Source organism: Hibiscus syriacus, unplaced genomic scaffold, assembly GCF_006381635.1.
Source record: "Hibiscus syriacus cultivar Baekdansim isolate YM2019G1 unplaced genomic scaffold, ASM638163v2 tig00111095_pilon, whole genome shotgun sequence".
In the NCBI taxonomy this organism is placed as follows: Eukaryota; Viridiplantae; Streptophyta; class Magnoliopsida; order Malvales; family Malvaceae; genus Hibiscus; species Hibiscus syriacus.
In genome coordinates, this window is record NW_024062980.1 from 11514434 (window position 1) to 11531117 (window position 16684).

At 35.0% G+C, this 16684-nt stretch overlaps 1 pseudogene; it reads right to left on the minus strand.

The window, feature by feature from the left end:
• Positions 1-11407: 11407 nt before the first annotated feature.
• LOC120152894 lies at positions 11408-15486 on the minus strand (annotated as a pseudogene).
• Positions 15487-16684: the final 1198 nt, after the last annotated feature.

Below are 16684 nucleotides of genomic sequence, written 5' to 3' on the forward strand. Positions count from 1 at the left end.
TGAATATATATATATATATATATATATAATATATAGTTTTTAAAAAATATTTTGAAAACATATATATAATATATAGTTTTTGAAAATATTTTAAAAATATATATATAATATATAGTTTTTAAAAATATTTTGAAAATATATATAATAAATAGTTTTGAAAATATATATAATATATAGTTTTGAAAATACTGTTGAAAATATATATTATATAATTTTAAAATAATTTTTGAAAATATATTTATTATATGGTTTTGAAAACAATTTTTAAAAACATATATATGATATATAGTTTTAAAAATGATTTTTCATTTTATTATATATAATATTAATATTAATATTATTTATTTTTATTTATTATTTTATTAATATTTTTTATTTGATTTTTGTTTTAGGTCCAATAAGGGTCCAAGTCAGGGCCTGCCTGACCCAGTAGGCCAAGATCGGGTAAAGCTCGGGTCAAATCCCAAGGTATATTTAGGGTTTCAATACATTAACCAGGCGCACCGCACCCATTTCAGCCGTCAGATCGGACACAAATCAAGGGTCCAGATTGAGGGGTTTTAAACCCTAAATCATATAGTACTAGCACCACACATGTCGCGCGTGGAAGCCACGCGCAGATCGTAGAAACCAGAAGCCAACAACCGTCCGATATTTTTGGCCGCACACCGACGAAACAAACAACGCCAAACCGAAAAATCGACCATGCAAATAATCCCGGTTAAATCGAGACTGACCATCCCATTTAGTCTGTTAATCTATAACCCACAACCCTGAAATCACCATAACCAACTTCGACAAGGGGGTTATAAATACCCTAATGCTTCACCGGGGAAATGACGACAAGAAATATATCGGAGCAAACAAGCAAAAAAAGGTCCAACAACACAGCAGATTAAACCAAAAAAATCACATAACTAAACAAACAATACACCAAATCCAAAAAAACCAAGAAAACAAGGCTTTACTTGGCCAAACCACAAAAGTGATCAAACCAAAAGTACCAAAACCGAAACCAGAGGGAAAAATTTTGCCTCATCGAAGGTCGGTGGGAACACCATAGGGCCTCGTCGGAGGAGAAGAAACGTCGGGAAGCCGAGAAGACGCATCGAAAAAGGTAAAAGTCGAAGCCTTTTTATCTAGATATAAGACAACTTGGCTCGATTCAGGATAATCGGACCTTGGGGTAGTTTATTTTTTCGGCCACCGAAGCGGCGGTCGGCCATAGACCAGTTGAGGGCTTGGGTGAGAGGTTTTTTTAAGGGGAAACTTTTTTTCGAGTAAGGCTAAAAATGAGGTTTTTTTCTAGGTTTTTGGCTATTTATAGTCGAGGGACCTTTATGCAAATATAAGATTTTTAAATTATTTATGTAGTCCCTGTAAGTTTGAAGTGTAATTCAGTTTGGTCACCTGTTATAAATTGGCCTTTGAATTTTGAATTATTTCGATTTGAAACTTGATTATACTTCTTGTATTTTGCAATTTAGTCTTATAACCTTTTAATTTTTCTCTTGCAGCTCATTTTTCAGAATTAATTTGATCCATGAATTTTAATTCATTTCAATTTGACCCTTTGTATTTTTTCCCTTATTTGTATTTTCTTTATAAGTTAACATTTTTTGTTTTATTTTTTATTTTCCCACTTTTTTATTTCATTTTGTTTTATTTTTTCCTTTTTTCCTTTTTTTATTATTTTATTTTTTTGAAATTTAATATTTTCTTCTTTTGTTTTATTTTTATTTTAACATTTTTTATATATAACATTTTTTTAATTTTAATATTTCCTTCTTTAATTTATTTATTTTATTATTTAGTTAAAGTTTATTTGATATTTCTTTCATTCTACTATTTAACATATTTTTGTTTTTTTCAGTAGTAATTTCAATCGATCAAAGGTAAGCAATTCGAATTGAATTTTTAAATTTCGATTTAAATTTTAATTTTTGTAATCAAGACAACCGACAAATTAAAACTGTACTGAAAGGGCAGTTCAAATGTGCTAATCCTTCCTTGACTGTATCTGACTCCCGAATCTGACATATTTATGGTAAAACGCAAATCAGGTAAGATGGTGTTCGATCAACCTAAATATTGTTTTTAAACTGATCGGTAGCGGCTCTAACATTTTTTCAAGTCGAAGCCCAATTCCTGACCCACCCGAAAGACGGTTGCGATAGCTTGGCGACTCTGTTGGGGACAGGTAAGTGAGTCAGACCGAAATTAATTTCTGGTTGTCTTTTTGAGAGAAAATTATAAGTTTAAATTTTAATTTATTTATTCAATTCTTATTATTTATTGTTGATTATTTTTCAAGTAAATAGTTGTACTAATGTTTTTTCAATGATTTCATATTTTAAAATTTTTCATCTCAGACTCTATACCCGAGCTCCGAACCCTTTTTAAGTGGGGGTGAAAGCAACGCCTTCGTGAGAATTTATTATCTGTGCGGGCCTAGCAAGTAACCTTCGGGATTCATATACCTTATGTCTTCGTGTGGACATAAGGGAATGTATCCTATCGAGTTTAACTTAGTCTACATAAGCTTGTAATGTGCTTAGGACTAAGGGTATGGAAACCCAAGGGGGCACTGACAAGGAGAACTTGGGTACCTTCTTTAGAACCTAAACTAGGAGACAACAGGGAATTAGGGCCCACCCCAAAACTTCATTTTAAAACCTAGGTTGTCTTGTGTTATTTCCTGCTTTACTTTCTGTTCAAAGCATGCGAACTAGAAAGACATGCGGTTAGGACTTGTTCAAAATTAACATACGCAATAGAGATCATGTCCGAGTAGGAATAATAAGCATGTGGGGTAGATATCATGTGGGGTAGGACTTTCTGTTTTCATTATTGTTTTGATTATTATTCTTACCTCACTAACTCTTTTCTTTCATTTTTTCTATTTCATTTTTTTCTCTTACATTTTATTTTTATCATTTACATCATTCAAAAGAGGTGTTGATCCATAAAAACGTGTTCGTTAAATGTAAATAGTTTGCATTAATGGACAAAGGGGTTATAATACAAGAGGTGAAAACGCAAAAGTCTGACTATGGTCAGAAAAGACTAAGAATGGATCGGGATTTAAACCGAGCACGTCAAAAGTCAACTTTTTGAGTTGGCAAAAGTTGCAGGGTAGATGAGAAATGGTTATTGACCTAGAGTGTCCCTTCAAAGACAACAAGAACAAGATGACAAAACGACAGCTGAAATTGGAGACCATTGTTGACGAATTCAAGAAGCAAGCAATTGAGCTTCAGATCGTTCCCTTCGATGGAGGTTTCCAATGGCGCTTTCATTGGGAGCAGGCTCAGCAGAGAGTGAAAGCCAGAGATGCAGTCATTCGAGACTTCTTGGGACAAGAAAAAAAAAGTAGCTCGTCACTTGCACGGTTCAGCCAGAGAGGCCGAAATGGTTCGACAGGGTATTCAATCGGTGACAGACGAAGGCAGAAGACTAGTCAACCCGTTAAAAGTTGTTTGAAGTCTAGAGGACTTAGTCAGAATATACCTTTAAAATGTTTTTGTCCCTTAAGAAATAACACTTTTGTCCCCAATAAAGATTATTTATAATAACAGATGTGTTTTTGGATCAATGCCTCAAACAGTTCATACATCATGCATTTAGACATATTTTTCATTTTGTTATTTTCATTTCTTTATATTCGCATTAACTAACATAAAAATGTCTCATAAAAAAAAGGAACAAACACTAGATATAGCATTGGACACACCTTATCCACATAACACTCGTTTAAAAAAGAAGAAGATGGAAGCCAAAATTGCTCAACTCGAAGAGAACATGCTGAGGTTGCAAAGGGAGTTAGAAGAAAATATAAGACAAAATAATCAAAGTACTCTGGATACGATCACTAAGAGACAAAAGTCATTTGTCGATCAGATTGTTGCCAAGTTATCTGGCTTACATCAAAGTGCGCATGGGGTAGGTTCGTCTGATGGGGTAGCTATGCCACCTACCCCGCAAATGGTTATTTCACATGGAATCTTACCAAGTCTTCAAGGGGACTCATCCACTAAAAAAGCAAAGGCATCGTCTACTGTAAAGCTACAGACCTCTGTATCTAACCTTGAAAATAATCCAGATAATTGCCATATATCGGATTTTGATGAAGAATACAATGCTAAGAATATAGAAGAGAAAATCAAACAATTGGAGGATCAAATGAAGGTGGTTAAAGGAGACCATAACTACTATGAGGTCAATGACGCAGAACTCAATTTAGTCCCAGACTTGGTTCTTCCTCCGAAATTCAATTCCCCATAATTTGAGAAGTTTGACGGGAACAGTTGCTTGTCAGCCCACATTACCATGTTCTGTCGAAAGATGACAGGATATGTAGGAAACGACCAACTCCTGGTTTATTGCTTCCAGGAGAGTCTGTCTGGTTCAGCCATCCGGTGGTACAATCAGCTAAGCCGATTCCATATCAAGACTTGGAAGGATTTAACCAAGTTATTTCTGGAACAATACAAACACATCAATGACATGAGGCCAGATCGAGTTATTCTACAAAGCATGAAAAAGAAACATAACGAGAGTTTCAGACAATATGCACAGAAATGGAGGGATTTAGCTGTGCAAGTTCATCCACCTTTAGATGAGAAGGAAACCAGGAAGCTCTTCATGCAAACACTGAAGGCTTCTTATTTCGGGCACCTGGTTGCAATCACATCTGGAAATTTTTCTGACTTAGACATAGCTGGGGAGATGGTAGAAATGGCTATAAAGCAGAGCAAGATTAAGGAAGAGGAGGCCAGTATGAAACCTCCTATCAAAGAGAGTGATAGAGAGATTAACAACATTAACACCTACCACGCCAATAAATGTGTTACAATCTCCAACCCAAAATCAACTACAGTTGTACCGTCAGGTACTCCTATCCAATATTCAAGGGAACCCATGAAAGAAAGGGAAATGGAACATTTAGACCCTGTTCCCATGACCTATAAAGAATTTTATCAACAACTTTTTGACACTCACGTAGTGTCACCATACCCGGTAGAACCCATGAACCCCCCATACCCATGTGGTATAATGAGAACGCTCATTGTGAATATCATGGCGGTGTTACAGGGCACACTATCGAGAACTGCTTTGCATTCAAGAGAATCGTGCAGAAAATCGTAACAAGAATTAGATCAACTTCAACAACTCGGGGGTGTCCTAATAAGAAAGAAGATCATTTCATTCCATCATGAAGCTTTATTCTATTTGTAACATTTTGTTTGAATTTGTTTTTCATCTTTTCTCAATTTTTTGTAAGGATATTTAAATGAATTTATGTTACTTCAAATATGGTGAGTATTGAATCAAATTTACAACTTGAAATTCTCTGAATATCAACTGAATTAAAAAAACTCTGTAAATGATTTAGAGTTACAGATCTTTGACAAAGTGACATGATTAAAAATTGGTAAAACAACGACCTTTGACCTTACCCAGAAAGATACGCCCAAACATCATACTCTTCTCTTGCAGGGACCAATATAGCCTTCTCCTGTCATAAGGGAATGAACAAGAGGCCTGGTATTAGGTATGCATAGGAGCAAACAACATGGAACATCTCTTGTGTATGTCATCACTATACTTTTGTTGAGGACGTTCAATGACGATTATGATCTTTACAGATGGAATAGTCAAGTAGATGAATCTAGTTTAGGTCAGTTGCTTGGAAATTGAACTCTAAAGATGAAATTTTTAACTTTCAACAACACCTAGACTATAACATGTTCTTCTTGACAAGCTTAAGAAATTGAATAAGTATACCCAAAATGTAATTATATATGTATACAATAAAGCTGAGCTATTCCACTAAGGCAATTGGTTATAGAGGAAACTCAATAGCCCTGAGTTTATGAATATATTGCATTCAGACCATGATATTGCTCGAGTACTTGACAATTCAGTGTTTGCTCTATTGCAATTGTCAGGTCAAAGACTTTATGATGAGATGAACCCTTCAGCTAGCCCGATAAAGGCGATTTATATATAATAAAGCTGAATTTAGCTAGCCAGACAATCGCAAATTAAATCAAATTAAATCAAATGAGGAGTTTAGTAAAGATGGACGAAGGGAGTTAAGGAACACCTGTTATAGTCAATTTCACACGAGCACTCAGGAATTTCATTTTTAGACCGATATTTCTGCACTGCCTTTGTTAGAGGAGTCTACGAAGCTTGAACAAATGAAAGATTTCAGAGAACCGAAATAGAAGGTCTAGTAATTGATTATACTAGTTGTGTCATTTTTTCCGCATCCGATTAAAATACCAAGCCAAGAAAAAGGGGCATATTGCAATGTTCAACAGGACCAAAAAAAGAAATGACATTTTGGTGGCCGAAACCTTAGAAAATAGGAAGCCAACCTGAAACCAACTCATTAATTTGGATATTTGTCAAAGAGCTACAACTTTGAAAGCATTAAAGAACTATTGATTCTTTTGATTTTCTGTGAAATCATGTTTATGATTTGATTCGATTGTGACCCTGAATTAAGGGGAAATACTTTATAATTTTTTCCCTAAAATAAAAAAAGTGAAAAACATTTTCAAACAGGACAGTCTCAAATGTGAAAAGGCCTTGAGGCTGGTGAGGCTCATTTTGCCTCTATTGAAGAAAGAATAAACACTGCCAGAATAATGGAGCATTTCACATTCCTGAAAGCAAATAGTCTGAGTGATCGGATATAACTTGTAACACTCCCTTGTGACATTATCAGCAATCCGAGAAGAAAATGGGGCATGATCGATTACAAGGACATGACCAACAGACAAAAATGAGGCTCCATCCAGGAGATAAAACAGAACTAATTCATGTTGCATACATCTTAGACATACTTAAGAGCATCACATTTATCATTTTTCATATAAATAATTTTTGCATCTTTAGAGTCAAGTTTCAACTTCAAGACGAAAGATACTCAATTAAAAATAACCTTCAAAAAAGATCGATGGTGGTTGCTTTACTCAGCGGTAGGGAGCTACACCTAAACCAACTTAACATGTTGAAATATCGATAGATCTTAGAATCAACTTCAGACGGGTTCGAGAGCCAATTAACATTTTCAAGCCAGATTTCAACTCCACGACGAATGATATCTGGATGACAGAATATACCACTTGGCTTTCCCGTGAAGGGGAGTCATCTAAAGAATTATGATCAGCTTAGACCCGCAAAGGGGTCCATCATTCATTTAGAGGAAATTTACAACATAGCTCAAGGCGAGAAGAGCTATCTGTCAACAAAAACCTTCGAGTTCGATTACATTCAGCTCAAGGGCATATCAAATTTACAGCATAACTCAAGGCGAGATGGGATATCTTTCAACAAAAACCTTCGAGTTCGATTACATTCAGCTCAAGGGCAAATCAAATTTACAGTATAGCTCAAGGTGAAAAGGGTTATATGTCAAAAAAAAACTTCGAGTTCGATTCCATTTAGCTCAAGGGCATATCAAATTTATAACGTAGCTCAAGGTGAGAAGGGATATTTGTCAACAAAAACCTTCGAGTTCAATTCCATTCAACTCAAGGGCATATCAAATTTACAGCATATCTTAAGTCGAGAAAATCTATCTGTCAACAAAAACTTTCTAGTCCGATTCCATTCAGCTCGATGACAGTGAGGAGCTACTTTCCGGTTAAAGTTTAAGCTGAGGTCTTTAAGTCAAGAAGATCTGGGGCAATCTCTTAGCCTAGTACAACATAGCTTAAGCCGAGAAAAGTTATCTGTCAACGAAATATTTCGAGTTCGATTCCATTCAGCTCGAGGGCCTACCAACCACATGGTAGTGTCGAGGAACTACTTTCCAGTTGAATTTTCAAACCAAGGTTTTTAAATCGAAGAAAAGACCAAGGTTGACTATGATTTGGCAACAAGAAGCCACATGCTTATTCAAATTCTGAACTACAGTTTTAATTTCATGAAGGATATCATTTCAAGACTGACTCGACTTACGGAGGAGTCATTCGCAACTCAATTTAACGGGGAGTTATTCCTAATTGCAATATCATAGTCAATTTTCAACTCAACAAGAAAGGATAATAGACTCAGAAACCTCTTCATACCGAACGAAAATCGGTGTTCTTTTATCTTTGTCCTATTTTTCGTTACACGAAAAAGGACAAAGAGGGGCAGCTGTAGACACTTATTTTCGTCCGGAGTTTTTTTATATATGTTAATTTTTGAAAATATTTTTTATAGTTTTTAGAAAATGGTTTTTTTGAAAACATATAATATATACTTTTTAAAAAAATCGGTTTTCAAATATATATATATATATATATATATATATTATATAGTTTTGAAAACGATATTAAAAAATACATATATTATATTGTTTGGAAAACATTTTGAAAATATATATAATATATAGTTTTGAAAATATTTTTGAAAATATATATATTATATAGTTTTGAAAATATTTTGAAAACATATATATATAATATATAGTTTTTGAAAATATTTTAAAATATATATATATATAATATATAGTTTTTAAAAATATTTTGAAAACATATATTTAATATATAGTTTTCGAAAAACATTTTAAAAATATATAACATATAGTTTTTTAAAAAATATTTTAAAAACATATATATAATATATAGTTTTTGAAGATATTTTAAATATATATATAATATAGTTTTTAAAAATATTTTTGAAAATATATATAATATGCAGTTTTGAAAATGTATATAATATATAGTTTTGAAAATATTGTTGAAAATATATATTATATAGTTTTAAAAACAATTTTTGAATATATATATATATATATATTATATGGTTTTGAAAATAATTTTTAAAAAAGATATATGATATGTAGTTTTAAAAATGATTTTTATTTTTATTAAATATTATATTAATATTATTTATTTTTATTAAATATTATATTTATTTTATTATTATTTTATTAATATTTTTTCTTTTATTTGATTTTCGTTTTAGGTCCAATAAGGGTCTAAGTCAGGGCCTGCCTGACCTTGCAGGTCAAGATCGGGTAAAGCATGGGTCAAAGCCTAAGGTGCGTTTAGGGTTCAACACATTAACTAGGCGCTTCATACACATTTCAGCCATCAGATCGGGCGCAAATCAAGGATCCTGATTGAGGGGTTTTAAATCCTAAATCATATAGCACTGGCGTCACACATGTGGCGCGTGGAAGCCACACGCAGATCGTAGAAACCAGAAGCCAACGACCAGCCGAGATATCTAACCGCACACCGACGAAACAACTAACGCCAAATCAAAAAAACCGGCCATGCAAATAATTCTGCTAAATTGAGACTGACCCATCTCGTTTAGTCGGTCAATCGATAACCCACAATCCCAAAATCACCGGAACAAACTTCGACAAGGGGGTTATAAATACCCCGATCCTTCACCGGGGAAATGACGACAAGAAATATATCAGAGCAAACAAGCAAAAAAGAGGTCCAACAACACAGCAGATTAAAGCACAAAATCGCAGAACTAAACAAGCAATATACCAAATCAAAAAAACCAAGAAAACAAGGCCTTACCCGACCAAACCACAAAAGTGACCGAACCAAAAATATCAAAACCGAAATTAGAGGGCGAAATTTTGCCTCATCGAAGGTCTGTAGGAACACCAGAGGGCCTCGTCAAAGGAGAAGAAATGTCGGGAAACCGAGAAGACGCATCGAAAAAGGTAAAAGCCAAAGCCTTTTTATCTAGATCAGGCTCGATTCAGGATAATTGGATCTTGGATTTGTGTTCACGGGACCGGGGATCATTTTGGGGTATTTGTTTTTTTCGACCACCGGAGGCAGTGGCCAGAGCGACGGTCGGCGCGGCGGGTCTTCGTCGGAGTGGTGGTCGGCCAGAGCGGCGGGTTTTCGATCACTTTTTTTATTTCATTTTGTTTTATTTTTCTCTTTTACTTTTTTTTTATTTTTTTTCTGAAATTTAATATTTTCTTTTTTGTTTTGTTTTTCTTTTAACATTTTTATATATAACATTTTTTTAATTTTGAATATTTCCTTATTTATTTATTTATTTATTTATTTATTTATTTATTTATTATTTAGTTAATTTTTATTTGATATTTCTTTCATACTACCATCTAACATATTTTTGACTTTTTCAGTAGTAATTTCAATCAATCAAAGATAAGCAATTCGAATTGAATTTTTAAATTTCGATTTAAATTTTAATTTTCGCAATTAAGATAACCGACAAATTAAAACGGTACCGAAATGACAGTTCAAAGGTGTTAATCATTCTTTGACTGTAACAGACTCCCAAATCCGATATATTTATGATAAAACGCAAATCAGATAAGATGGTGTCCGATCAACCTACATATTGCTTTTAAACTGACCAGTGACGACTCTAACATTTTTTTAAGTCGAAACTCAATTTTAGACCCACCCAAAAGACGGCAGCGACAATTGTGTTTGTCAAAATTGAAAAAATTCAACTAACTTAAACTCAAAAAATTTGATTCGAAAGTTTGAATCACACGGATAACTCATTTTAATTAACTCAGAATATGAAGAAAATATCGACCCCTTTTTCAATAATTGCTATACGCAAAGTTGCTAAACCTTATTAAACTTCCTACTAAGAGGATTCGGATATTCATCAAAGATGACATAATTTTATGTTAAGGGATGAACTTTTAAAGAGATATAAACTTATAAAATTATAGGTAAAAAAACATATTATTAATAAAAAAACATATAAAAAATTATAGGCAAAAAAACATATTATTAATAAAAAACATATAAAAAATCTAAAATATATGATATTTTAAAATTTTCAAGGCAACAGCCTCCACCAACCGTGAATCTCGTGTACGATTGGCTCTTTTCTCTTAGGTCAATGCTCTCGATTTTGTGCCCAAAGTACACCATTCATAGTTTTGACCAAACACACAGAAGCCTTAACCTCATATGGTCCCCCACTCCAAGGTTTAACATTATTTATTCCGAGCAAACTCGGCAACGATGGAGTCTCTCACATGCTTTGCTGGAGCTATTCCCCGACAACAATATCTACAGGGCTGGCACTCTATAGTTTATATAACAAGCCTTTAAGTTCAAACCAAACGAAACAACCACTTCTTAAACGGAGGGTACATTCTTGAATTATGCCGAACTTGTCCGACCGGTAACCTGGTTCATGCAAAGGTAAGGCTGCATATCCAAAAATATGCCACTAATGCAAAAGAACGGTTAAAAGCAGAACAAAACATCATACAAGTACCATTACCAGCACACAAGATACATACATGTAAGGTTTTACAGAAAATAATGTGGTCTTTCACCATAGAGAACACACATGACTTGGTCCGGACTCTAAATTTGATTGAATCGTAAAATAACTCGCGAAAGTTTCAAGTCTTGAAGGGTTTTTTATATATAACTTTCGTAAACTAAAAACAGGCTTACTTGTTTTGAATCCCCTCGCCAAACGAAGATAAATGTTGCAACATATAGATAACATGATCTCCTATCCACTCCATCATCCTCTCATCCGACAGAACGAATCACAAAAGTGCTTCTACATCTTCTACGGAAAGGCTGCTGAATTGGATAGCAAAAATCATCTAAGGACGCTAGCTACTAGCTCTGATTCCTGCATTTTTTCCATGGAATTGCATTCATACATCGTTAGTGTTTCTTAAATCTTCAAAATCTGAAAACTGCACTATAATTTACATGTAATAGAACACTGTCAAAACTAAAAAAAAAACAGCTTTTGTCAACGTAAGAATAATCGTAGGAGAGTTCTCGACACTACCAACATGTATATCTAGGCGTTTCTCAGAACAATATGCAAATTATAAAAGTTGGTTTCAATACTAGCAAATGATGTGACACTCAGAACATATAAAAATAGTCACCAAGACCAACGGCATCAGAGCTTTTCATGATCCTCAGCCTTCTGCAGGTATCAATAAACATCCAGGAACAAGTGCCAAATTGGAATTAGGCATCAGTTAACTGCTATCATTCTGGTCGGAATTTGAGAAATAAATGCTAATAATCTGATTTTCCTTATTCAGCAACATGTTCTGACTCGGATTAACACAGACAAAGAGGAACATACTGAAATATGAAGTTATTTGAATGGAGCATAAAAGTTTGAGTGAAAAAATAATGATATGGAAAAATCGGAATCAATTTCGAAAATTTGTGCAGGTCAAGTAACATTTCTATCTTAAGATAAGCTAAGCATACATGCCTGGCCAATCCAATGGTTTTAACATCCCTTTTCTAAGGATAAAAATAAACAAATTAGTTATCGAACCAATGATAGATGTATGCCTGCATTATCACATGATAGTTTTTCCTCTAGAGCTAATGAACAAGGGTTCTTATCCAGTTTAAAGGGCTCCTACAAAAATCTTATAGATAATATATGAAGCAAATTTTACACTTTGTACTCATCCTTCCTACTTGGCATTTCATTTAAAGCTTGTGAAAGACCCAAAAGCTTGATAATAGAGTGCCAAACAATATGGCAGGAACAATTTCTGTTTTCGACTCTTATGTGTGCATTTTGCTTAACCATACAATCAGTTAACGTGATTTTATTTCTCCAGAAGTATCGATATTGTCATAAAGGAATCACAAAACTAGAAGTAAAGATATGAAAAGGGGGACTTAGAGCTCACTCCCATGGGACATCGCCCACAAGCATCCAGTCACCATCTTTATCCTCATAAGTAAGAACAAATTCTGATCCATGCAGCAGATCCTCCAGCTTGCTTTCGCTCATCAGTTCCCTACCCGGGGTTCCATGAGATCCACATTGACCTGAAATCATAGTAAAATAGCAGTAACTGGGCCGATACAAACCGATATTACTGTCTTCGTGGAAATAACAGCTGCACAGAACAAGAATTACGTACATATATGGTCAACATTCTAAAATCTTTATGTCGAAATAACTCACCTAGGGTAAAACATCTGAACATCTTCTCGAGAGCAGAAGATAACTCCTGATAGTTAGAGTAGTTTCTTAAATCCACTTTCGGCAAATAAGGAGCACCATCCATGCTGACCTTAACAAACAGGGCACCAGGCCCTAGCTTTCCATCTACTTCATCGGAGGAATTAGAGGCCAATGAGTTCTTCCTGAATGATCTAATAGGTGGCCAACCTACAACCTGTGCCCTGCAAAAGAAGGATGATTTAGAGACTCTTATCATGGTTAAATCCAAATTTATAACAAAAACCAAAGCATACGTACTTGCTTACTGGTGCTCCACTGTTATTGTTTGCAGTCTCATTAGGATCGGGTATGATATGATTAGCATGACGAGGTCTATCCTGTATCACATTCCGGTTCGTGATCTATTTGGCTTTTGTTGATTGAGAGCCAAGATTCTCAAGCACATAACCTGATTTCAGTCCCAAGTTCGAAGAAGGCCTGGATGACGGCATCGCACTTACTTTTGAATTAGAAAGAAATTTACCCTGCAACATAGATTATGTAGTTTGGAGGTTAGATTTGTTAACATTAATCTCGGTCTTCATAAATCGCAATGGTTTCTACCTCAGAGAACACATCCATTGCATCGGAGAACCCTCTTTTGTTGCCTGAAACAATAGTCTTCTGCGATGCAGTGCAGTGACCATCACTTGAAGGATGCAAAGGGAAAAGAGGTTTCTCATTGAGTTGAGTTGTGCTTAGCAAGAAAAGCTCCGGATTTCTTTCAGGAAACCGGGATCCAGGAAGCCCAAGACTAAGCTCTGTTGCCTTCAGATTCAAACTAGACTTGCTTTCCTCGGATGCAAGGGAGACAATAGAGCTATCCATGGGAGAACAATCAGACAAGCCCATGTAGTTGCGTTCCTTCAATTCGGCATTGTTCTGGCACACACAATCCATTGAGCCTGAAGTATCGAGTAAAGATATCTTACTTGGTCCGATGGAGACATTGAAAATTAATACAGTAAATCTTGACAGCCTGCTAAATTCAAAGATTATCAAATTTATTATTTGAAGATTTAGAGAAGCTAAAGCTGCATATTTAAAGCAACAGCTGGCAACAGGAAACTATGAGTGATCATAACCCATCCCCAAAAAAAATTCAACAATAGAGAGTTCTAAATAGATCCTTATGAAACTAGAGAAATTAAGGGATAAAGATCAAATAAAATAGTGTGGATCTCAAGTATAGAAGGGAGTAAAAGGAAAGATTTTTCTAATTATTTTTTTGAACAGAAAAATGATTATATATATATATATGACGCAAATCGTTGTAGAATGTTTGGTTTCTGAGAAAATGACTGGAAAATTGGAATTCTTCTTCAAACTCAAGCTCTTAAAGCTTATAAGACCAACAGTCAAGCCGAGCTCGACTCTTTTTAACTTACGGAGAGAAGAACTAACTCAAACGAGACTGCATTTTCCCCTTTTCCCCATTTTTCCCTTTAATTTCTCGTGAGCTTTCTCACGAAACAAACATCACTAACTAGAAAAAGAAAACAAAATTTTCCCTTATAAACATGAGAGGCAAGAAGAAAGATTACCTTATGGGATTGGCGGATCGGAAACAAAGAAGAAGATCAAAATCAAAACTCTTTATTTTGGTTCGATTTTCACTTAGAACTTAGAAGACAGCAAAAGAAGATTTTTAAGAGAGAAAGCTAAGGACCCTCCATTGCACACACACACAGAATAACAAATGCGATTTGGCGTTTACCGGTGACCGGTATATTTATCAATTTAATATCGATCAGATTATATTTCTCGATCTAATACTCATAGTAATAAAGCGCGCTTTCTGTCTTGCGCTATATGCTGATTTGACACTACGTGAGGTATAACGCGCCCCTTACCGCGCTATACGCTGACATAGCTTACACGTGGATATAACGCGCCCCTGATCCGCGCTATAACTGTTTATCTGACACGTGGGGTATAGCACGGTACAGGAGGCGCGTTATACCTTTAATTACCTCCAATCCTCCCTATAAATAGCACATCCTCTATTACTTTCATCACACCATATTCTCTCAAATTCTCTCAAATACTCTATCTGTTTAAAGTATATTTTATAATATTTTTAATATTATGTATTTAATTTATTTAATATTTTACTAATATAATTTTTTTGCAGATATATAATGGAAGGCAGTCTATTTCGCATGGATGTAAATCATATATCTCGACACTTTGCTGATAAGGTAACATGTTAACGTTTTAATTTAATTTAAATTATTTGTAATAATTTGTTGATTTATTTAATGTATGATTATTAGATTAATAATTAATTTGTGTAATTATTTAATTTTAGGAGAATGATCGTGTATTAGATCCTTTTATTAGGAATCTTAAGTTAGTGATACATAGCCGTGTCTTGCCGTATTTAGTAGAGGCTATATTTGGTTACATATGTAGATATCAGGGTAACTGTAAGATAGAATCAGACCTTATTTCTGTATTAGTAGAGCGGTGGAGGCCGAAGACCCACACACATTCCATATTCCGTGCGGAGAGTGCACGATTACACTTGAGGATGTTGCTATACACCTAGGGTTTCTGGTGGATGGAGATGTGATATCATGGATCTCGTAGGGTTCCTGGACTACTTTGTGTCGGGATAATCTAGGACGTGTCCCGGAAAGTTTTATCGGAGGTAGGATACCGTTAAATTGGTTAGATGTCAATTTTCGGGAGTTGAGCGCAGACGCCTCTGAGGATGAAGTTAATATGTATGCATGGGAATGCATAATGCAGTTGATAGGAGGGTTGCTGATGCTGGACAAATCGCGCAACCTAGTTCACTTCATGTGGTTGCGACATCTTAGCGACTTTCGTCTGGCCGGATTATTCAGTTGGGGCTCAGCAGTTTTGGCTTTGCTGTACAGGGAGATGTGTGGAGCCACTGACTACAGGCGTAATGCTATCGGCGGATGTCTCCTGCTGCTGCAGTCTTGGGCATGGTATCGATTGCCCTTTTTATGTCCCGTTATGAAGAACCCATTCGTATTTCCACTACTTCTGAGGTAATTATAAAACTGATTTTATATATTAATAATTTTATACAGCGTATAATAATTTTTTTTCATTGAATAGGTGGTCTATTGATAGGAAAAATCATCAGGAGCTACCTGATGATTTAGAAAAAATTAGGGTGTTAATCGATCAAAAGGCTGGCACACAGGAATGAATTTTAAAGTTTAAAAATCGATTTTAGATTATAGTTATATAATTAGATTATTATTTTGATAAAAAATTATATAATATTTGTTTTAGTTTGAATGGGTGTCATATTGTACTGATGATGTGAGGGCGGTGATCCCACCTGAGTTGAGGGTCCCATCAGATGTTTGGATGGCGATGGTCCCTCTGATCTGTTATGCGATCGTCGAGTGGCACTCTACTGATCGCGTGCTCCGATAGTTTGGTTGTTTTCAACCAATTCCGGAAGCACCTCGCAATATGGACGAGTTGCATAGCTTAGATAGATGAGGCAAGACAGATACATATTGGCTGGTGAGGCATCATGAGTGATTCGTGTTGTGGGAGGATCGACATCGGCGCCTTCCCCGTAGAGAGCCCATTTTTTATGACCTCTTGATGGTTGCTGACGATTATTATGAGTGGTTCAATAGTAACGGGAAATCGTTTCTGCTTCCCGAGGATACACGAGGGTAGACCTTTCTGCGACATCGACAGA